At 40.5% G+C, this 25053-nt stretch overlaps 1 pseudogene; it reads left to right on the top strand.

Annotated features, from left to right (window-relative positions):
- The first annotated feature begins 4073 nt into the window (after positions 1–4073).
- The window catches only part of LOC137228319 (acyl carrier protein, mitochondrial pseudogene), a 34634-nt pseudogene continuing 13654 nt past the window's right edge, over positions 4074–25053 (top strand).

The raw sequence follows: 25053 nt of genomic DNA, 5'->3' as shown, positions 1-25053 counted from the left end.
AAGTACTTGTGAGTTGCATGTTGTAGACCAGTTGGTTTCTAAGAACTCCCCGATACCTTTTAAGAATGGACTCTGTGTACAGATTTTGAACCCTGGGCCATGAGTATAGTCATAAACTGGGGAAGGGCATTCTAGGAGGAGGGCTCAGCACATACACAGGGTGGAAGCAAGACAGCAAGTTACGTTGAGAAATAAAATAATTCCATACTGTTGGGGTACTGGGCATGTGTCCACGGAGTGGGGTGGGCCTCAGCGAGAAAAGAGACTGGGCAATCTGTAGAGCCTTAGGCCTCAGGTTACAGAAACAGGGCTGTATCCTGAAGGCGGCGGGGACCAGAGCGTCAGATCAGGTTTGCATGGTGAACTGAAGAACAGCGGTGACGTACATATTTCTACGGGGCACACGCTCAGCTGATGAGCTGGATTTATGTAGACTGTTGATTTGGAAATGATTTGGGAGGCTGGGCTCGAATGAGTGATGAGGTATCCTGGGGGCTCTCCCAAAACCACTTCTTGGCACTGTCACTGGTGGGATTCAGAGGGAAGAGAGAGAAACTGGACACTGGGAGGTCTGCAAAGAGCCTCTGCAGAGGGATGCTGTGAGCTGGACTCGGGCAGTGGCCCTGGGCACGGGGAGCAGCAAGTTCCAACCCACTTAGAGGCTGGAAGGGCAGCTGTCTCTAGCCTTGCCGCCAGTCTGGCCTTCATGCTTTGGTGTAGAAACCTGACCACCGAGACACTGATCCACCCCAGGGCTGCTCTGTGGACCTGAGGGCCAGCACCCGTGAAGGATGGTGAGCTCAGCTCCTGGGCCCCTAGGGACCATCGCTTGCAGGAGGAGAACAGACGTGCCAGGTAGGAGTTTCTCAACGCTCGTCTTCCCCCACCCCTTGATTTCGGGAATGCATAGAGAACCTCTGTGGTTTGGATGTGAGACTTGAAACTCAGGACTCAAATGAAGTCAGGCTGTCCGTCTGTTCTAAATTTAACTCCTTAACCACGTTTGGGCACAGTACCTTGTCTGAGGTTGTTTTCTACCCAAAATGTATAATGTCAGGGTGTGCCAGGGAGGGATGAGGGCGATGACGGCAAAGAGCCTAGGAGAAGAAAATACGAGCAGCTCCTGCAGCCAATCTGATTATCGCGTAAACTCCTAACTCCCCTCCGCCCGAAACCTCATTTGGTCAACAGTGACTAACTACAGGCAAGCTGCTTTCTTCAAACGGAATTGAACAAAATGACCATTTGAGTCTCTGCGCATAAGTGTGATTCTGTACTCTGTTCCTTTAACTTCTTTTAGGGGCATACCATTTGGAAAATATTAATAATTGCTATTTTAAGCATTCTCCATGTACAAAAAACTGGGCTCAGCACTCCCTATGTGTTATCTCCTCAGGGAAACTCTATGGATTAAGTACTGTTATTAGCTTCCTTCTAAAGATTAGGGAAAATTAATCATTCAGTGATTAAATAACTTGCCCAAGTCCTCACAGTAAGTGAGGAGTCCTAGCCAGTGAGAAGGATCTAGACTTGAATTCAATATTACCTCAAACTGAACAGTACTGCATAGATTCCTAAGTTCAGTGAAGTACCTCTGTGGACCTCCTGAGCCAGCCCGCTACTCGTGCAGAGGTAAATAGCATCATCCCATTATAAAGATGGGGAAAAGGAGGACCAGAAACAGGTAGTGACGTGCCCTAAATCATGCAGAGAAGAAGAGAACAAAGGAGCAAGCACTGGAACCAGGACCCTTGTCTTCAAGAAAATGATGCAGAATAAACAGCCAGTTTGCTGTCAGACATCTTAAAAACAAACAAACAAAACCCTTTTTATTTTGAACTACTTTTAAACTTACAAAAAAATGGCAAAAATATATCAGAGTTTCCATGTATCTTTTTTTTTTTAACATCTTTATGGGAGTATAACTGCTTTACAATGGTGTGTTAGTTTCTGCTTTATAACAAAGTGAATCAGTTATACATATACATATATCCCCATATCTCCTCCCTCTTGCATCTCCCTCCCTCCCACCCTCCCTATCCCACCCCTCTAGGTGGTCACAGAGCACCGAGCTGATCTCCCTGTGCTAAAATAGATAGCTTCCCACTAGCTATCTATTTTACGTTGGGTAGTGTATATACGTCCGTGCCACTCTCTCACTTCGTCCCAGCTTACCCTTCCCACTCCTCGTGTCCTCAAGTCCATTCTCTACGTCTTCGTCTTTATTCCGTATATCCTTTACTCAAATTCGCCCGAGAGTAACATCTTATATAGTTAGAGTGCAACAGTCAGAACCAGAAAATGAACATAGGTACAACACCATTCACTAAAGGCTTTACTGAAGTTTTCACCAGTTTGTCCACTTATGTGCTTTTTCTGTTCCAGAATCCTATCAGGTTCCCATGTTACAGTTAGTTGTTACTTCTTAGTCTCCTACAGTCTATAACAGTTCTTTAGTCTTTTTCACGACTTTGACACCTTTGGAAGGTATCAGTCAGTAATTTCATGACTGATGAACTGAGGGACTGTCCCTCGCTTTGTGTTTGCCTAGAGTTTTCACACGACTGGACTGAGGCTCCGCATCTGGGGCCAGACTATAACAGAAGTGATGCTGTTGCTTTCTTAGTGCACCATATCACCCGGCTGATGATATCTACGTGCCTTACTACTGGTGAAGTAACCTTGATCACTCGCAAAAGGTGGCTTCTGCTGGGTTGCTTCACTATAAAGTTGTTATCCTTCCCATCCCCGCCCCTGCAGGAAGCAAATATCTCAGAGGACGTACTTTGAGACTATATATCTCCTCTTTCTCCTCAAACTTTCACTCGCTGGTTAGCATCCATTAGTAAAACTTGTGTGCAACAAGTGCTATGCTGCTTGCTCACCACTGACTTTCAATCTCCCTTTCCTTCTACTTACATTAATGTGAATTCTGTTGTAAGGGAGGGCTGTCCATTCACTCCTGTCCATCTATCTAATCAAATATCTTTATATCCTCGTAAACTCATGGATATGTATTTTCGCCTATGGATTATAATCCAATACTATCGTTTTCTATTTTGTTGCTCAAGTTGTTCAGCTTTGGCCACTTGGAGCTCCTGTAGGTTTGCTGCCAGATCTCTTACATCACAGTGTTCCTCAACTTTCTTTTAATTGCAGCAGATGCCTAAAATAGAAATAGCTACGATTTCTTTGGTTCTCTTTTTCTCTTATTTCCTACACCCTCTTCCAACTTCATCCCTTGTTTCCAAAGTCTGTTAGTTTCAGCTCCAAAATGTCTCTCAAATCTCCCCTCAGGGTCTCTTCCCAGTTTGGAATGCACTACTTCTCATTTTAACCATGATGACATTTTGGTCTTTGTCTTTCCAGTCCCCACCCCCCCACCAATGAACCCGTTTTCCACACTGCAGCTTAAATAGTGTTCTGAAAATGTGAAGATCAGATTACCCCCCTACAAAGGCTCCTGCTTGCTCTCAAACAGAGAACTGGTGTTTTTTAGCTTGTTTGTAAGACCATCCATGATTTGGCCACAAGCAACTTCTTCAGTTCCATCTACTGCTTCTCCACCTGTTTTGTGCTCCCATCCCCTGAGTTCCTCACCTTTCCTATAACGTGCTACAGCATTTCATCTTTTCTGTTTTTGCACGTGCTGTTGCTTTCGCTTAGAATGTCCTTAATCTGGAAGATATGTTAACACCCCAACTCAGAGCTGGTTGAAATCTGTGGAACCTTCAGTAGCTACCCATTGATTCAAAGGACCCTCAATTATTTTCACAACTCTTTGAAGACCTATTTTACATTTTCTTTTTCTGGAATAGAGAGAAGGAGGTCTTATGGAATAGCCTTAACTATTCTATTTGAGTTGCAATCTTGTGGCAGAGCCAACAGAATTGTGAACTTTGATGGAGGTTAAATCCATCTTTGTTGAGTTTTTCTCTCCTTTTAGAGGATAACACCATCACCACTCTCATTATTACCTCATCATTACCACCATTGCCTAGCCACTACTACCACACAAAGTTTAACACTACCACAATCACCATCAACACCACCAATAACTTTGCACTACCATTATGACTGCTACCACCAGTACCATCAAACCAACACCAGGACTAGACAACCATCACCTCACTACCACCATCACCATCAGTACTGGTAACCACCACACTACTAAACCACCAAGAACTAACTTTTACTGAGTGTCAAAAGGGTCCTAAGCATCTCACATACGTTAATTCATTTATCACTCTTTATATATACCTTTGTGCTGAGACATGAAGAAACTAAGCAATTGTTTAAGATTACTCAACTGGTAAATGCTGGAAAAAATAGAAATATTGAATATAAGTACTGAGTGAATTTAGATGTCTGCTAATTCAACTCTCATATTGTCTCGTATTTAACTTTCTTATTTTACAGGTGGGAAAAAACTGAGGACAAGAGAGGTAGGGAATGGCCCATATCTTGCTTTGACTCTTAAACCAGGACTATGTTCACTGTGCTATACAGACCCACTTTCCCTTCTGTTATTATCTGATATTATCTTTGGATTTTTCCCATTGTATAATTTTTTAAAGCATCTCAGACATGCATGTATTGGACCAAATAACAGACCAAAAGAAAATGAGTATAGAACCCCAGAAAAAGACTTAAAAGGTATAAGAGTAATTTTTCTTCTTCCCCAAATCCCAAAACTAAACTTGACAATAAATAATTTTTTATTCACTTGAATTCACCCCATTAACACTGCATGAATCTAATGTGCTATCTCAGAATGAACATGGAGGCATCACTTAGTGCCCCAGATCACAGCTTGGCAGCCAAAAGAGAATCCTGAGTCCACGACGAGGGAGAAGAGGTGATGTCTTCCAATGTGACTTACACAGATGGAGAGGCAATGAAGCAGAGGAATAAAGGATGTCAGCGCCAGAGGGCAGGGATGGGTTTGGAGAGCCCTCTTTAATCTCAGTGGTAGGAAAAGGCTTGGCCTTGAGTGACATGGATTAGTTGCATATTTGAGGGATGAAATGATTTGTAGTTTCTGAATGGTTTTCTTCCTCAGGTGAGGCACAGCCAGGTCTACAGGAGGAAGGAGCAAAGCTGCCACAAGTTGAAAAGAGTTTAGAACTGGGGCCTCCAGGAATTGGCTTGGACACAGAGCCTCTGGCTAGGTCTCAGAGATATTCTGCTGGGCAGGTTAGGAAATGCTGTCAACATCCTACTCCTCCTCCTTTTGTAAATTCTGGGCTATGCAAGGCACCGTCTGCACTCAGCCTTTCTAATGTGCTCATTCCTCTGGACACTGAAATCCCAGTTGAGGCAAAGTCATGACTTAATTGCCAACTCTAGATTCTCTGTGGACACCTGGTCTACACTGTAGTGATCCCTCATTTCTATATTCCGTTTAGAGTATTCATGGATGCAGGAGGTAGTAGAAAGAGCACCAAACAGAAGGCTAGAACTTAGTTCTAGAATGTACATGGAATGAAGGAAACAAGAATCTACACACAAGGCCTCAGATTGATTTTTAATCTTATTGAATGTTGCAGTTATTAATAGTTGGATCAGCTGTGCTTATTGCTTTCTGGCCCGTGTTTCTCCATCCAACTTCAACGTATTTTCCAGGAAAGTTTACTGGTTCCTCATCGGGCCAGAACCCAGCAAAACTCTGCCTCGGTATTTTGGCCTTGGTCACATTTTGTACTACACATTGAATTTGTCATTCAGAGAGTCAATAAATATTTTTGTGACTCTACTATGCACACACATATATATGTATATATACACATACAGAGAGGGAGGGAGAGAGGAGGAGGAGGAGGAGGAGGAGGAAGAAGAAGGAGAAGAAGAAGGAGAAGGAGAAGGAGAAGGAGAAGGAGAAGGAGAAGAAGAAGGAGAAGGAGAAGAAGAAGAAGGAGAAGGAGAAGAAGAAGGAGAAGAAGGAGAAGAAGAAGAAGGAGAAGAAGGAGGAGAAGAAGGAGAAGAAGGAGGAGGAAGAAAAGGGGGAGGGAAGGGGAGGCAGAGGGGAGGGGGAAGAGAGGAAGGAGGAGGAGAAGAGGAAGAAGGAGAAGGAGGAGGAGAAGGAGGGAAGGAGGGAGGTGAAGGGTGGTTTGCTGCCTTTAATGAGATTATAGTCAAAAGAGGAATTCAAAAAATAATACACAATTACAAAAATTCGAGTGTCCCAAGCATTGTGAAAGAGAAGCACAAAGAAAATTTTACTTGCGGACCTAATCTGGGTAGGAGAGTTAGGATGGCTTTTTCTGTGTAGTCACATTTTGACTGAGAGATGAAGGATGAATAGATTTCAGCCAGCTGAAAAGAGCAAAATTTGTTGCCGGAAGAGCAAAAAATCAATGAGCAGAACCCACAAATGCAAGAGAACATTGAAGAAACTTCAGCTGAAGCTGTAGGGAATATCAGGGTGTGGGGGGGAGTGGTGAGAGTTGAGGCAGGACAGCTAAGCAGTGTCTAGATTGTGCAAGGCCTTGTAAGTGAGGTGAAGGATGCTAGACTCTAGTCTAGAGCTGTGCATGCGTTTACGGGTCCACTGCTGAGTACAGCTTTGCCTACAGTGGTCTCTTAATAAATGCAAAATTCAATGTGCTGTGTGAGGAGGCAACTGACCCAGAAGAATCCACTGAAGTGCTGCTCTCTGTTCACCCCTCAGACTCCTCTACTGTAAGAGAGGTATTATGTGAAATAGGAACTTCACATACCCGGGCCTCAGTTTTCTCATTTGTTTAATGGGGCATTATGATAACTGCATGAAGCAGTACATGGAAAAGTGCCTAGTCCTAGGGTATTGAGTAAAAGTTCTTAACCTTTGCCTCCCTTCCATGCTTTTAAATTCAGATAATCATCGATACTATCATCTAAGGGAAAAATTATTCTAAATTGTTAGGTAAGGTATACACACCAGAAGATCCCAGGCAGAATGTCAGAATTAAACAATATTGCTAGTAATTACATATATATATTCCTTGGTCTCTTTTACAAAGCGTATTGATGTCAGAAAGCTGAGATTCAGAAAGCTGGAGCAACTCAACTGTCACTTAGCTACTTGGTGATAATACTGGAACAAGAACCCAAACTGTCTTACCGGTCTAGGCCTCTTCCCCTCTGGCCCCTTTTATGTCCAACTGCTCATCTCCAATCCCCTTCCATCTCCACCACTCATATCAATGCTTAATCCTCACTGTGCCTCTAAATTCGTGGCCCAAGTCTAGTCCCTCGGGTGTTTATTGTGCACCTCTGTTTTGTCTTCTGTAACGTAAGGACAGGAAGACCTTATCCATATGTTCTCAGATCAGCTAAGGTGGTCACAGGAAACAAAGCAAGTGAAAGAATACACTAGACTGTCCGTCCACTGTGAATCCTTTCATGACATCTGTGCTACCCAGTCCCGTAGGAAATGAGGAGAGTAGAAGGAAGAGAAAGGACATTCATTAAAACCCCAGAGAAAGATGTCTTATTACTTATATGTAGAAAAAGAATAACTTGGAACCCCAACAGTGCTTTGGCATGAATTCAAATACTAAATGTTCTAATCCTAACATTCTCTTCCAGTTGAAACCTTTTGTCTCTCTTTGGTCTATAAAACCTGGCTTTCCCCTTATACAGTCTCTCAGCACATCATTCCGATTTTACCCTACAAATACCTCGCCCATCAGTTGTTCTCCTCTCCATCTATTTGCTATTGTCATGATCCAAGGTCTCAGAACCTTTCCCTAGGTCTCTCCACTTCTGGTTCTTTCTATCTCAATCTATTGCTATACTTTCCCAGATGAATCTTTTTATATCCCAGTGCTGGTCAAGTTTTTACCAACATTAAGTTATGCTTCCCATTCAACTATAGAAGAGGTTACAAACTCAACTCCCAAGCCTGAAATCCCAGGCCCTTCAAAACTGTTAATGCTTTGCCCTTGTCAACGTTACCAGGTGCTTGTCTCCTTTACCTTCCCTAAACTTGAGCCAAACTATTGTCTTTGTCTGCTGGTACTGCTCTTTTGAACAAAAGCTCCCTCTGGCTGTGTTCCTCCCTGCCCTCATCTCCAAACTATGCTTATTCACATGTTCAGCTCAAATGTTTCTTCTTCCATGAAGAGCTCAATGGTTATCCAGCCTCATTCCCAAACAGCACCCATTTCCAGCTGGAAATGTCTTCCGAAGTCTTTGTACTCCATTTTTTTTCCTTTCTCATGCAAAACATCGGTTTATTAATTTATTAAACAATTCGTTTGTGACAATTTTTTGCCTCTGACTTGATAATATGATCCCCTTGAGGGGAGGGGCTATATCTGATTCCTAACATCAGCCCCAGTGCCTACCATGATGCTTGACACATATCAACCCAATATACCTCCTGGGAATGAACTGGTTATTCTGAGTGCTTTCTGTAAATTGCAGCAAAGAGGAAGTCTGTGAAGAGAGCCAAAGGTAGCTCTCATAGAACAAGAATAATCCCTGAACAATGGTAATTCATAACGTAATTTCGACTGAGAAACGACAAGCCCAGAGAGGGTTTTCTCCCTTACTGTTTATCTTAGAGGCCTCATGTGAAATATGGCTATGAGAGTCTCGGGCTTGCTCAAAATTGTTTTGTTTTTCTTCTTTTTCCTGGCCCTCCCTTACCCCACTTTCTTTTTATAATGTTCTTAAAAAGTTGAGAATGGTTTATCTTAGCATTTGTAAGTTTATTTGTGGATGCAACTGCAAAGCTCATCATGTCATTTTTATGAGAATTCTGAGTCCATTGTCCTTAGAAAACGAAAATGATTAACATTGATTTGTTTTGTTACCCAACTGTTTAAATTATAATAACTCCCCATCAGGGTTTTTTAAGTACAGCTGTGTTTATGGATTAAGATCTACTGACTCAAATATTTACAGTGTTTCAAAAATTACGAGAACATACAGTGTCAGGAATTTTCCATAGGCTGCTCCTTTGAACTGGAGTGAGTTTCTGTTCAAATTGAAGAGGAGGCTTTAGACAGTTTCATGGACAGGTCCATGTAATTGCATCCCCAGACAGGCACCAAATGGAATAGCTCCAAAGAAGGGAAACATTGGCTAAAATGGCCATATTAACAGTTATCACAGGCTGTGTTAATGGAGCAAATATAAAAGGCTAGAGGCCCTAACACTATGAAGGATAGACTCTACTAGCTTATAAAATCTAGACTGTTGCTTTCACTTAACTTCTATATTGCTTAAAGACGCCTCTGCCTTGACACATTTGAAGTTCAACTGGCCTGGAGTGGGAACAGAGCCATGCCATTTTCTAGTTCTATGATCTAGGACGAAGCATGTTTCTAGACCTTTTGTTCCAACGTATGGAATAAAGGTACTTGGGGGAACATGAAAAGATAGCATGATGTTCTGCATGTATACATGTTCAGTGGACTCTCAGTGGTCTCTTTTTTCTTTAAACCAGATTCTGCTCTTGGAAACACTGGCTTAGAAGTGGTACTTTCCCCAGAAAAATCATATAAACAGACAGAGAGAACACTATCTTGGAATTTGAAACTGAGGGTTTTGGCTGGTCTCTTCAGTTATTCCACTTTTCCTGCCTTGGTTCCGTCACATATCTGTCTACTCCTTGTGCCCAGTTTGAGGCTGCTTTATGACGGAGTTATGCCTTAACTGGCCTTGTGTGCTGTGTCACAGTGCCAAGTTCATGGTAAGACATAAAAATCGGTTCATTGAAAAAATAGAGAGAAGGAAGGAAGGAGGTAGAGAGGGAGGAAAATGCAAGGGAAGGAAAGAAGGAAGGAAGAAATATGCAAATAAGGTAAGCATATTTGTTCTACCTAATTCATAGGACAGATGGGAGATGGAGAGAGAAAACACACACACACACACACACACACACACACACACACACACAACCTACACCATCTTCATTGTATTTTATAGTTTACAAACTACTTTCACATCCATTATCTAATCTGATTCCCCAAAGTCCCTTGAACTAAGTTGGACAGGGAAAATTACCCCCACCTGGTGGGTGACTGAACTGATACTCAGATCATTGAAATTATTCACTCACGGTTACACAGGTAAATTGCAGGTTGGGACTATGGCCCCTATTTTCTAACTTAAAATGCAGAGCTCTGGCTAATATACTATGCTAGTTAGATGAACTTCTGGAATTCAGAGAAATAAAATATAAATTGGAACTAAAATAATGAGACAGAAGACAGTGAGGAATCACATTTTAGATGAACCAGTCATCAAAGTGTTATTTGTCTGGAAAAGGAATTAAGTTCTATAAGAATTGCCAAAGGGACTGGCAGAACATACGCTTGTACTAGAACACTAAGCAGATCCAAATAACCAGTACTGTTGTGGTATTTTGAGGGTAAAGAGAAAAGCCATTTGAAGTCAGACAGGTCTGCTTTTCAGTACGATTTCAGCCACTTATCCATTCTATGACCCTGAATCATGTGAACATTGAGTCTCAGGTTTTCAATCTGTAAGTGGGTTTAATAATACCTGTTTCAGAGGACCTTCAAGACGGCAGAGGAGTAAGATGTGGACATCACCTTCCTCCCAACAAATACATCAGAAATACATGTACAAGTGGAACAACTCCTAAAGAACACCTACTGAATGCTGGCAGAAGACCTCAGACTTCCCAAAAGATATGTATGTTTTTTTCCTTTTTCTCTTTTTGTGAGTGTGTATGCTTCTTTGTGTGATTTTGTCTTCATAGCTTTGTTTTTACCACTTGTCCTAGGATTCTGTCTGTCCGTTTTTGATTTTTTTTAATATAGTCTTGAGCACTTGTTATCACTGGTGTTTTTGTTTTTTGGTTTGGTTGCTCTCTTCTTTCTTTCTTTTTTTTTCAATAGCTTTTTAATTTTTTTACTTTTAACAATTTTTTGTTATTTTAATAACTTCATTTCTTTTTATTTCCTTCCTTCCTTTCTTTCCTCCTTTCTTCTTTCCTTCCTCCCTCCCTCCCTCCCTCCCTCACCCCCTTTCTTTCTTTCATTTCACCCTTTTCTTCTGAGCCGTGTGGCTGACATGGTATTGGTGCTCCAGTTTGGTGTCATGCCTCTCAGGTGGGAGAGCTGAGTTCAGGACATTGGTCCACCAGAGACTTCCTGGCTCCACGTAATAACAAACAGTGAAAGTTCTCCCAGAGATCTCCATCTCAACGCTAAGACCCAGCTCCACTCAACAACCAGCAAGCTACAGTGCTGGACACCCTATGCCAGACAACTAGCAAGACAGGAACACAACCCCATCCATTAGCAGAACGGTTGCCTAAAATCATAATAAGGTCACAGACACCCCAAAACACACCACCAGACGTGGTCCCGCCCACTAGAAAGACAAGATCCAGCCTCATCCACCAGAACACAGACACTAGTCCTCTCTACTAGGAAGCCTACACAACCCACTGAAACCAACCTTAGCCACTGGGGGCAGACACCAAAAAAACCAGAAACTACGAACCTGCAGCCTGCGAAAAGGAGACCACAAGCACTGTAAGTTAAGCAAAATGAGAAGACAGAGAAACACACAGCAGATGAAGGAGCAAGGTAAAAACCCATCAGACCTAACAAATGAAGAGGAAATAGTCAGTCTACCTGAAAAGGAATTCAGAGTAATGATAGTAAAGATGATCCAAAACCTTGGAAATAGAACGGAGAAAATAAAAGAAATGTTCAAAAATGACCTAGAAGAATTAAAGAGCAAACAAGCAATGATGAACAACACAATATATGAAATTAAAAATTCTTTAGAAGGAATCAATAGCAGAATAACTGAGGCAGAAGAATGGATAAGTGACCTGGAAAATAAAATAGTGGAAATAACTACTGCAGAGCAGAATAAAGAAAAAAGAATGAAAAGAATTGAGGACAGTCTCAGAGACCTGTGGGGCAACATTAAATGCACCAACATTCGAATTATAGGGGTCCCAGAGAAGAAGAGAAAAAGAAAGGGACTGAGAAAATATTTGAAGAGATTATAGTTGAAAACTTCCCTAATATGGGAAAGGAAATATGCAATCAAGTCCAGCAAGCGTAGAGAGTCCCATACAGGATAAATGGAGAAACAAACCAAGGCGCATGTTGATCAAACTGTCAAAAAGTAAATACAAAGAAAAAATATTAAAAGCAGCAAGGGAAAAGCAACAAATAACATAGAAGGGAATCCCCATAAGCTTAACAGCTAATCTTTCAGCAAAAACTCTGCAAGCTAGAAGGGAGTGGCAAGACATGTTTAAAGTTATGAAAGGGAAAAACCTACAATGAAGATTACCCAGCAAGGATCTCATTCAGATTAGACAGAGAAATTAAAATCTTACAGACAAGCAAAAGCTAAGAGAATTCAGCACCACCAAACCAGCTTTATAACAAATGTTAAAGAAACTTCTCTAGGCAGGAAACACAAGAGAAGGAAAAGGCCTACAATAAAAAACCCCAAAAAATTAAGAAAATGGTAATAGGAAAATATATATCGATAATTACCTTAAATGTAAATGGGTTAAATGCTCCAACCAAAAGACATAGGCTGGCTGAATGGATACAAAAACAAGACCCATATATATGCTGTCTGCAAGAGACCCATTTCCGACCTAGGGACACATACAGACTGAAAGTGAGGGGATGGAAAAAGGTATTCCATGGAAATGGAAATCAAAAGGAAGCTGGAGTAGCAATTCTAATATCAGACAAAATAGACTTTAAAATAAAGACTATTACAAGATACAAAGAAGGACACTACATAATGATCAAGGGATCGATCCAAGAAGAAGATATAACAATCGTGAATATTTATGCACCCTACATAGGAGCACCTCAATACATAAGGCAAATACTAACAGCCATAAAAGGGGAAATCGACAGTGACACAATCATAGTAGGGGATTTTAACACCCCACTTTCACCAATGGACAGATCATCCAAAATGAAAATAAATAAGGAAACACAAGCATTAAATGACACATTAAACAAGATGGACTTGATATTTATAGGACATACAATCCAAAAACAACAGCATACACTTTCTTCCCAACTACTCATGGAAAATTCTCCAGGATAGATCATATCTTGGGTCACAAATCAAGCCTTGGTAAATTTAAGAAAATTGAAAGCATATCAAGTATCTTCTCCAATCATAATGTTATGAGACTAGATATCAATTACAGGAAAAAATCTGTAAAAAATACAAACACATGGAGGCTAAAAAATACACTACTTAATAACCAGGAGATCACTGAAGAAATCAAAGAGGAAAGAAAAAAACACCTAGAAACAAATGACAATGAAAACACGACAACCCAAATCCTATGGAATGCAGCTAAAGCAGTTCTAAGATGGAAAATTATAGCAATACAATCCTACCTCATGAAACAAGAAACAACTCAAATAAACAACCTAACCTTGCACCTAAGGCAACTAGAGAAAGAAGAACAAAGAAACCCCAAAGTTAGCAGAAGGAAAGAAATCAAAAAGATCAGATCAGAAGTAAATGAAAAAGAAATGAAGGAAACGATAGCAAAGATCAATACAACTAAAAGCTGGTTCTTTAAGGAAATAAACAAAATTCATAAACCATTAGCCAGACTCATTAAGAAAAAAAGGGAGACGACTCAAATCAATAGAATTAGAAATGAAAAAGGAGAAGGAACAACTGACACTGCAGAAATACAAAGGATCATGAGAGATTACCACAAGCAACTCTATGCCAATAAAATGGACAACCTGGAAGAAATGGACAAATTCTTAGAAAAGCACAACGTTCCGAGACTGAACCAGGAGGAAATAGAAAATATAAACAGACCAATCCCAAGCACTGAAATTGAGACTGTGATTAAAAATCTTCCAACAAACAAAAGCCCAGGACCAGATGGCTTCACAGGCGAATTCTATCAAACATTTAGAGAAGAGCTAACACCTATCCTTCTCAAACTCCTCCAAAATAAAGCAGAGGGAGGAACACTCCCAAACTCATTCTACACGACCACCATCACCCTGATACCCAAACCAGACAAAGATTTAACAAAGAAAGAAAACTACAGGCCAATATCACTGATGAACATAGATGTAAAAGTCCTCAACAAAATACTAACAAACAGAATCCAAGAGCACATTAAAAGGATCATACACCATGATCAAGTGGGGTTTATCCCAGGAATGAAAGGATTCCTCAATATACGCAAATCAATCAATGTGATACACCATATTAACAAATTGAAGGAGAAAAACTATATGATCAACTCAAAAGATGCAGAAAAAGCTTTCGACAAAATTCAATACCCATTTATGATAAAAATCCTGCAGAAAGTAGGCATAGAGGGAACTTACTTCAACATAATAAAGGCCATATATGACAAACCCACAGCCAACATCATTCTCAATGGTGAAAAACTGAAACCATTTTCTCTAACATCAGGAACAAGACAAAGTTGTCTACTCTTACCATTATTATTCAACATAGTTTTGGAAGTTTTGGCCACAGCAATCAGAGAAAAAAAAGAAATAAAAGGAATCCAAATTGGAAAAGAAGAAGTAAAGCTATAACTGTATGCAGATGACATGATTCTATACACAGAGAATCCTAAAGATGCTACCAGAAAACTACTAGAGTTAATCAATGAATTTGGTAAAGTAGCAGGATACAAAATTAATGCACAGAAATCTCTTGCATTCCTATACACTAACGATGAAAACTCTGAAAGAGAAATTAAGGAAACACTTCCACTTACCACTGCAACAAAAAGAATAAAATACCTAGGAATAAACCTACCTAAGGAGACAAAAGACGTGTATGCAGAAAACTGTAAGACACTGATGAAAGAAATTAAAGATGACACAAACGGATGGAGAGATATCCAATGTTCTTGGATTGGAAGAATCAACATTGTGAAAATGACTATACTACCCAAAGCAATCTACAGATTCAGTGCAATGCCTATCAAACTACCAATGGCATTGTTCACAGAACTAGAACAAAAAATTTCACAATTTGTATGGAAACACAAAAGACCCCAAATAGCCAAAGCAATTTGAGAACAAAAAACGGAGCTGGAGTAATCAGGCTCCCTGACTTCAGACTATACTACAAAGCTACAGTTATCATGACAGTATGGTACTGGCACCAGAAAAAGAAATATAGATCAATGGAACAGGATAGAAAGTCCAGAGATAAACCCATGCACATATGGTCGTCTTATTTTTGATAAAGGAGGCAAGAATAAGCAATGGAGAAAAGACAGCCTCATCAATAAGTGGTGTTGGGACAACTGGACAGCTACATGTAGAAGAATGAAATTAGAACACTCCCTAATACCATACACGAAAATAAACTCAAATTGGATTAAAGACCTAAAAGTAAGGCCAGACACTGTAAAACTCTTAGATGAAAACATAGGCAGAACACTCTAGGACATAAATCACAGCAAGATCCTTTTTGACCCACCTCCTAGAGTAATGGAAATAGAAACAAAAATAAACAAATGGGGCCTAATGAAACTTAAAAGCTTTTGCACAGCAAATGAAACCATAAACAAGAGGAAAAGACAACCCTTAGAATGGGCGAAAATATTTGCAAATGAAGCATCTGACAAAGGATTAAACTCCAAAATTTACTAGCAGCTAGTGCAGCTCAATATCAAGAAACCAAACAACCCAATCCAAAAATAGGCAGAAGACTTAAATAGACATCTCTTCAAAGAAGATATACAGATGGCCAATAAACACATGAAAGGATGCTCAACATCACTAATCATTAGAGAAATGCAAATCAAAACTGCAAAGAGGTATGACCTCACACCAGTCAGAATGGCCATCATCAAAAAATCTACAAAAAATAAATGATGGAGAGGGTGTGGAGAAAAGGGAACCCTCTTGCACTGTTGGTGGGGATGTAATTTGATACAGCCACTCTGGAGAACAGTATGGAGGTTCCTTAAAAAAACTAAAAATAGACCTACCAGATGACCCAGCAATCCCACTACTGGGCATAAACCCTGAGAAAACCACAATTCAAAAAGAGTCATGTGGGCTTCCCTGGTGGCGCAGTGGTTGAGCGTCCACCTGCTGATGCAGGGGATGTGGGTTCGTGCCCCGGTCTGGGAGGATCCCACGTGCTGCGGAGCGGCTGGGCCCGTGAGCCATGGCCTCTGAGCCTGCGCGTCCGGAGCTGTGCTCCGTAGCGGGAGAGGCCACAGCAGTGAGATGCCTGCGTACCGCAAAAAAAAATAAAAAAAAAAGTCATGTACCACAATATTCATTCCAGCTCTATTTACAATAGTCAGGACAGGGAAGCAACCTAAATGTACACTGACAGATGAGTGGACAAAGAAGATGTGGCACATATATACAATGGAATATTACTCAGCCATAAAAAGAAATGAAATTGAGTTGTTTGTAGTGAGGTGGATGGACCTCAAGACTGTCATACAGAGTGAAATAAGTCAGAAAGGGAAAAAAATACCGTATGCTAACACATATATATTTATATATATATGTTAACATATATATTTAAAGATGCAGATGTAGAGAATGGACTTGAGCACATGGGGAGAGGGAAGTGTAAGTTCAGACGAAATGAGAGTGTGGCATGGACATATATACACTACCAAATGTAAAATAGATAGCTAGTGGGAAGCAGCTGAATAGCACAGGGAGATCAGCTTGGTGCTTTGTGACCACCTAGAGGGTTGAGCCAGGAGGGTGGGAGGGAGTTGCAAGAGGGAGGAAATATGGAGATATATGTATATGTATAGCCGATTCACTTTGTTATAAAGCAGATACTAAGACACCATTGTAAAGCAATTATACTACAATAAAGATGTTTTAAAAAATAATACGTGCTTCATACAGCGCTTATGAAGCTTAAATATAATAAGCTATGGAAAACATAATGCATGTTCTTAATATGGCCATTACCCAGAAAGGGAGAACTGTTACCTTTGGGAAACTCCTTGCGTTCCTGGGGTGAAGTCAGATTTTGTTCCTCTGTGCTATCATTCTAGGTGAGAACAGTGCTTTGTCCAGGCATTCTCTCCATAGCCATATAACAACATGCATAATACTCGTCGATCCACCTAACAACAGACGTAATCCTGAAGAAGGCTAAAACATGGGTAATTCCCCTCCATGGGAACATTCTGTGCCTGGCAGTAGGAAAGAGTTCAAAGGGCAGCAGTGGAGGCTTGTGGAACCCAGCTTACATCAACTACCTCCTCTTCCTAGAGACACTCCCACCCAGGAGTTCCAGCCAATATCCTAGCCCCTGGCTTTGGCCACCTTTTGTATCAATCTGTGTCTGCTTCTGACTTCTTTACGAAAGTGAAACTCCCCTGCAAAAATTTGTTTGCTCATTCATCCGTTGATTGCTTCAATCATTCATTCATTTATTCAAACCATCTTAACTGCATCCGTGTGCATGGTCCCTTGCTGATTTTGCACATCAACAATGATTTTAAGGCAAGGGTCACTGAATCCTCCTCCTAATAGCTGAGGACTTAAAGACAACCTAGTTAAAGGAAAGGCTGCAGAACTGAGGAAAAGAGAGCTGAATCTGAATTCTCACTAGCATTATGAATTTGGAAAAATAAGTTATTTTATGTCTATGAGCCTCAATTTCCTCATCTGATTAAAGGATGTGATCCCTTCCCTTATGGGCTCCTGGAAGAATTGTTGAAGAGATGTGTTTAAAGCACCTGGTGGATATAAATATTCATCATATGTCTCTTTTTCTTTGACATAATATTTCAGAGGAAAAGGAAATTGGTTGTTTTAAAGGAGGTGATCAGAAGACTTAAGAGCTGGCTAAGACATTTATCTCTCCTTGGCATGTTCACAATTAAATATTTTTGAAAGAATTACTGAAAGAGCAAGAGTCTCAAAGACTCTTGGTGTGTCTTTACCTCTTTGTGTTCTTCAACATTTCTACCAAAACTAACCACTCAATAAATTTCAAATTGTAAAGAGTTCATGCATTCTGAGAACCAAGGAATTACAACATTCTAAATAGATAAGGTCCACAGAAATGATCCAATACATCTCGATTTTTTTCCAGGCAGGATCAGCTTGGCACACATAAGAGGGATAATGCAGGAGTGGTTAATGAAGAGATGATTTATGAAGGCATGACCAGGGTCAGAGAAACCAGCAAGAGATGGTGCAGCACCACAAGGCTAGCAATAGTGGGGAGCTACTAGCACCCTTAGGCCTGATGGGACAAGTAGAGGGAACAGTGTTACTGGAGTCTAGAGAGAGCAGACTACTGTTGTAGGAGATGACCTCTTAAAGGGGCTGTGGGCTTTAGATGAAGGACTAGCCACTGCTCATATGTGACTTGACAAGGAGCAGAAGAATAAAATCCCAGTCTCAGTCATCTCCTTCCCTTCAATCTCTTATCTCTTCTTCCCAGTGGCCAAATCCAAGTGAACATCAACGGGCAAGGGACCTCACTGATACAGCATGTAGAGGTCTGTGTCTCAGCTCAGAGAGCAGAGTGGAAAAGGGAAAAGGGTGGTGATGCAAAGGAAGACTTGGGGAGGAATGGCAACTTGACTTGCCCATATGAAGTTTCCTTAGCAGAGTTGAGATGACAGTTCCTGCTTATAGAGCAGTTACTTTGTGGCAGGCACTATCCCATATGCATTTACTTGCATTGATTAACCCATTGAATTCTTATAACAATCTTATGAAGTAGCACTCTCATAACTACCAAGTGAAATTGAAATAGTCCATATTAAATTGTTCTTGATTGGGTCACATAAAATGCCAGAAGCACTTAATCAGAGTTGACAAAATGTTGATGGGGGGGAAACAGGAACAGATTGTGGGAAGTGAAACCCCAAATTCCAACCTCTTCATCTACCAGAGGTCTGGGCATAAGTCACCTAAAGGAGCTGTGGTAGAAGAGTAACATCTCCCCAAAGAAGTCCGTGCCCTAATCCCTGGATCATGTGAATATGTTACCTTACATGGCAAAAGAGACTTTGTAGATGTGATTAAGGTTACAGATTTTAAGGTAGAAAGATTATCCTGATTTATCCAGGTTGGCCTTAATGACATGGGCTCTTCAAAGCAGAGAACTTTCTCCAGTTAGAAGCAGAAGAGTTGTAGCAGAAGGGTAAGTCAGAGAGATTGCAAGTATGAGACTAGTTTCTGTGAAGGAGGGGGCCACGTGGGAGGGCTAAAAAGAGGCCCTGAAGAACTAAAGGTGGCCTCCAGCTGACAGCCAGGAAGGAAATATGAACTTTAGCTCTAAAACCTCAAGGAGCTGGACTCTGCCGACAACCTAAATGAATTCTCCCTTGGAGCCTCCTGGTAAGAGCCCAAGCCAGCTGGCAACTTGATTTCAGCCTTGTGAGAACTGAGACAGAGAAACAGCTGAGTCTACCCAGATTCCTGGCCTAGAGGACAGTGAGATAATAAATACGTGCTGTTTTAATTCACTATGTACATGGTAGATTTTTTTATGGTAGCAATATAAAGCTAATACAGGGATGCATGTAACCTGGATTGGATCCCCAGGAGCTCTGAGCTCTGTGGAGACATTCTTCTTGTCCAAGCTCCTCATTCTACAGGGATCCTTGCTACTATATTCCTGTTAAATATTGCTGGACCCACCAGAATAGCCCAAATTTTTAAAAAAAATGACAACACCAGGTGGCTGAGCGTGTAGAGCAACTGGAATGCTCATACAATGTTCATGGAAATATAAAATGGTAGGACCACTTTGGAAATATTTGTTGCAGTTTCTTATAGAACTAAACATACACCTAATACTGTCCCCCAGGAATCCTAATCATAGGCACTGTCCCAAGAAAATGAAAACATATGTCCACAAAACACCTTTTACATGAATATTCATAAAAGCTTTATTCAAAACAGCTCAAAACTGGAAACAGCCTAGGTTTATGTCAACAGGATAATGGAAAAATAAACTGTGATAAGTGCATACAATAGAATACTATATGAAATGTCTAGAATAGGCAAATCCGTAGAGACGTAAAGTAGAATAAAAGTTGCCAGAGTCTGGGGTGGAAAGGGGGACTGGGTGTAATGGTTGATGTGTGCAGGATTTCTTTTGGTGGCAATGAAAATGTTCTGGAATTAGAGAGTGGTGACGGTTGCATAACACACTAAAAACCACTGATTTGTACACTTTAAAAGGGTAAGTTTTGGTATATTATATATATCTCAAATTTTTAAAAACAGCAAAAAAGAGAAAGAGCAAATTACAGATACATGTAATGACACAGGTGAAACTCAAAAATTTATTGTGAAAGAAGCTTCACACAGAAGAGAACTTTATAATCTCACTGATGTGAAAACTTAGAAGAGGCAAAATTAAACTATGGTGAAAACAATTTGGAAGAATGGTTGCATTTACGGTGATAGAAGTGAGGGCTGACTGCGGAGTGGTATGAGAAATCTTTTCGGTGTCTTTCTGTTTTATATCTTGATAGGTGTTTGGGTCACACAGGTATATGCATTTGTCAAACCTCATCAAATGGTACACTTTAGATTTGCGCACCCACTGCATGTGAATTTCACCCCACAGAAAAAGAAACAAATACTGAACTTCAGTAAAGGAATGTAGGCTAGAATATTTAGAGGGAAGTGTATCGATGTCTGCGACTTAATTCGAAATGCATAAAAAACAACACTGCACTGTCAGGAAAAAAAAGGGATGAATGGATGAATGGTTATGGGATAAAGCAAGTATAGTAAGATGCTAATTTTAGAATCCAGGACAGAGGCATGTGCTATCCCTGCTACTTTAATGTTTGAAATGTTCTTAGTAAAATGCTAGAAAATACTCCTTGGTCTTTGCTTGAATATTTATAATGAAGGGTACTCATCTCATAATACAGCCCATATTATCGTCCATCAGCTCTTGATGTCAGAATCATCTTCCAGTTAATCAAGATTTTGCTTTAATTCCATCCAGCAGCTCTTGTTTCATCTTCTGGGGTCCCCTAGAAAAGTCTACTCCCCAAACCCTTTAGAAGGTTGCCTGGGGTAGTGTAGGAACATGGGCTATGGAGGGTTCAAGACCTGGTCCTGCCCCTAGTGCCTCACTACTCTAAGTGCAGTTCTCCGACCAACAGTACAGACATCACTTGGGAGTTTCTTAGAAATGCATAATCCTCATCCCAGAGCTACTGAATCAGAATCTGCAATTTAACAAGATGCTTGAATCTTCTGGATGCAAGTCAAACTTTAAGGTATGAGCAGGGCAATAAAGCAAAAATATAAATGTGACTTGTGTCAGGGTAATAGCACTAGGGAGAGTGGTGAATTCAACGGAATAAAGACATATTTAGGAGAGATAAAGAACTAGGAGATTAGCGTGAGAGTGGGGAGGGATGAGGGGAGTTGAAGATGATACAGAAGTTTACAAGTGTGGGTGACTGGGTGGGTAAGAGGGAATCTGGACCTGAGGAGGCATAGCGTCTGCTGTTTGGCTGACACGGATACAATGCCAGACTTACAGGAATATGTCCATCCTTAGCTGCTATACCTCTTGAGATTTACTTTGATATCCTCTCCAAATATAAAACCTTCTCCTAGTCTGGTGCTTCTATGAGCAAAACTCCCAAAACCCTCCTTGCCAAGGTTTTGCCCTTGTTTTGCTCATCCAAAAGCACTTTCCAAGAGAATAATGTGGCTTTCCTTCCATTTCCCGCCTCCTCCTTCCAATTATGTAAACATACCACCAGTGTTTTAAACATTAAAAAAACAGAAAAAAAAAATCCCGATATAGATCAATTCATCAATACTTCTAAATGAGGCTTTTTCACGACAGAACATCTGCCCAGGGACTAGGGCTCTGCTTTCTTAATACTGATGACCTTGGTTACCAGGACTTCCCAGAGGATCTTTTGTTTTGATGTTGTTTTAATGAACACACAACACTGTTTTCCAACTCAGAGCAAACATCCAGGAGCACTCCCTTCCTCACCTTTCATGAGCCCTTCACTGAGTCTGCAACTTCTATTAACTCTAATGGTCCTTGCTGGTGGTGAATGTTCCCTCTGAGCATGCTGGGAGCTCACCTAATTGGGTCTATCTCATTGCGTCCTGAAATAGCCCTGAGGGGAGCAGTGACCTAGGGCTGACTACCTGGTTATCTCATCCTTCAAGGTTCAGCTCAAATAGCTCAAATAATATATGCTTAGTGAAGCCCTCTCTAACTTCCCCACCTGCCTCTTAATGTGGCTCAGGTAGTTAGTAACCTCTTGAATTATGTACATCCTTCTAATTGTAGAGGGAAGAAATATATACATTAACCAAACAGTTGGCAAGAAAATCCCTCCTGGGGTGGGAAATGTTTGTCTATTAAAGTACCCTGATTAACTCCTCGAAGTGGAAGGTGAGACCCTGAGTACATGGTTAGAAAAAGTCAGGAAATAAAAGAGATTCATAAATTGCTCAGTATTGGAAAACCAGTGAAGCTGAGGAATAGAAGAGAGAAGAGAAGTGAGGGGAAAAGAGCAACGTGGCAAAGGATCAGAGACTAAATCCTGAGCATGTCTGAAGCTTGAAGCTTGAACTCAAGTCATCCAGATACCATAACTGATGGCACAATGGCCATCTCCACCTCTCCTTGGACGAGAAAGAGCATGGGATGTCTTTATGGAAATGGTGCTATGAACATGCACATACATTTATAAGCACAATATCTCACTTATTCAAAAATAACAATTTCTAACACAGTGCATGACCTATGGATAGGCAATGAAAGGCTCTGAGTAGCTGACATAAAGATATAAATAGCAATTCTCAATAATAAGGCATAGCTGTCACAGACAGAGCTTGCACAAGGCATCAGACATTTTGTTGAATTCTTCCTCATACATTATATCTTGTTATATGTGCAAAAATCACATACATATTTGCCATATTTCTGATAAGGAAACTAAATCTTGGAAGGCTAAATGGATGCCGAAGTTCTCTGAGTTAGAATATGATGGAGTTGGCTCTAGCACGCTGATTCCAAAAAGCCCATTCTTCACCAAACATTCTTCTTTTTCAAAACTTTACTGGAGTATAATTGCTTTACAATGTTGTTAGTTTCTGCTGTATAACAAAGTGAATCACCTATATGTACACATATATCCCCATATCCCCTCCCTCTAGCGCCTCCCTCCCACTCCCTATCCCACCGCTCTAGGTGGTCACAAAGCATTGAGTTAATCTCCCTGTGCTATGCAGCAGCTTCCCACTAGCTGTCTATTTTACATTTGGCAGTGTATATATGTCAGTGCTACTCTCTCACTTCGGCCCAGCTTCCCCTTCCCTCACTGTGTCCTCAAGTCCATTCTCTATGTCTGCGTCTTTATTCCTGCCCTGCCACTAGGTTCATCAGTACCGTTTTTTTAGATTCCATAATATATGTGTTAGCATACAGTATTTGTTTTTCTCCTTCTGACTTAACTTCACTCTGTATGACAGACTCTAGGTCCATTCACCTCACTACAAATAACTCAATTTCATTTCTTTTTACGGCTGAGTAATATTCCATTGTATATATGTGCCTCATCTTTATCCATTCATCTATTGATGGACATTTAGGTTGCTTCCATGTCCTGTAAATAGTGCTGCAATGAACACTAGAGTACATTTATCTTTTTGAATTATGATTTTCTCAGAGTATATGCCCAGTAGTGGGATTGCTGGGTCATATGGTAGTTCTATTTTTAGTTTTTTAAGGAACCTCCATACTGTTCTCCATAGTGGCTATATTAATTTACATTCCCACCAACAGTGCAAGAGGGTTCCCTTTTCTCCACACCCTCTCCAGCATTTATTGTTTGCAGATTTTTTGATGACGGCCATTCTGACTGGTGTGAGATGATACTCATTGTAGTTTTGATTTGCATTTCTCTCATGATTAGTGATGTTGAGCATCCTTTCATGTGTTTGTTGGCAATCTGCACATCTTCTTTGGAGAAATGTCTAATTAGGTCTTCTGCCCATTTTTGGATTGGGTTGTTTGTTTCTTTGATATCGAGCTGCATGAGCTGCTTGTATATTTTAGAGATTAATCCTTTGTCAGTTGCTTCATTTGCAAATATTTTCTCCCATTCTGAGGGTTGTCTTTTCCTCTTGTTTATGGTTTCCTTTGCTGTGCAAAGGCTTTTAAGTTTCATTAGGCCCCATTTGTTTATTTTTGTTTTTATTTCCATTACTCTAGGAGGTGGGTCAAAAAGGATCTTGCTGTGATTTATGTCCTAGAGTGTTCTGCCTATGTTTTCCTCTAAGAGTTTTACAGTGTCTGGCCTTACTTTTAGGTCTTTAATCCATTTTGAGTTTATTTTTGTGTATGGTGTTAGGGAGTGTTCTAATTTCATTCTTTTACATGTAGTTGTCCAGTCTCCCCAGCACCACTTATTGAAGAGGCTGTCTTTTCTCCATTGTATACTCTTGCCTCCTTTGTCAGAGATAAGGTGACCATATGTGTGTGGGTTTATCTCTGGACTTTCTATCCTGTTCCATTGATCTATATTTCTGTTTTCGTGCGAGTACCATACTGTCTTGATTACTGTAGCTTTGTAGTACAGTCTGAAGTCATGGAGCCTGATTCCTCCAGCTCTGTTTTTCTTTCTCAAGATTGCTTCGGCTATTCAGGGTCTTTTGTGTTTCCATACAAACTGTAAAATTTCTTGTTGTAGCTCTGTGAAAAATACCACTGGTAATTTGACAGAGATTACATTGAATCTGTAGATTGCCTTGGGCAGTATAGTCATTTTCACAATGTTGGTTCTTCCAATCCAAGAACATGGTATATTTCTCCATCTGTTTGTATCATCTTTAATTTCTTTCATCAGTGTCTTAGAGTTTTCTGCATACAGGTCTTTTGTCTCCTTAGGTAGGTTTATTCCTAGGTATTTTATTCTTTTTGTTGCAGTGGTAAATGGGAGTGTTTCCTTAATTTCTCTTTCTGAATTTTTGCTGTTAGTATATAGGAATGCAAGAGACTTCTGTGTATTAATTTTGTATCCTGCTACTTTACCAAATTCATTGATTAGCTCTAGTAGTTTTCTGGTGGCATCTTTAGGATTTT

This window comes from Pseudorca crassidens, chromosome 7 (genome assembly GCF_039906515.1).
Source record: "Pseudorca crassidens isolate mPseCra1 chromosome 7, mPseCra1.hap1, whole genome shotgun sequence".
NCBI classification, from domain to species: Eukaryota; Metazoa; Chordata; class Mammalia; order Artiodactyla; family Delphinidae; genus Pseudorca; species Pseudorca crassidens.
This window is presented reverse-complemented; position numbering and strand designations above follow the sequence as displayed.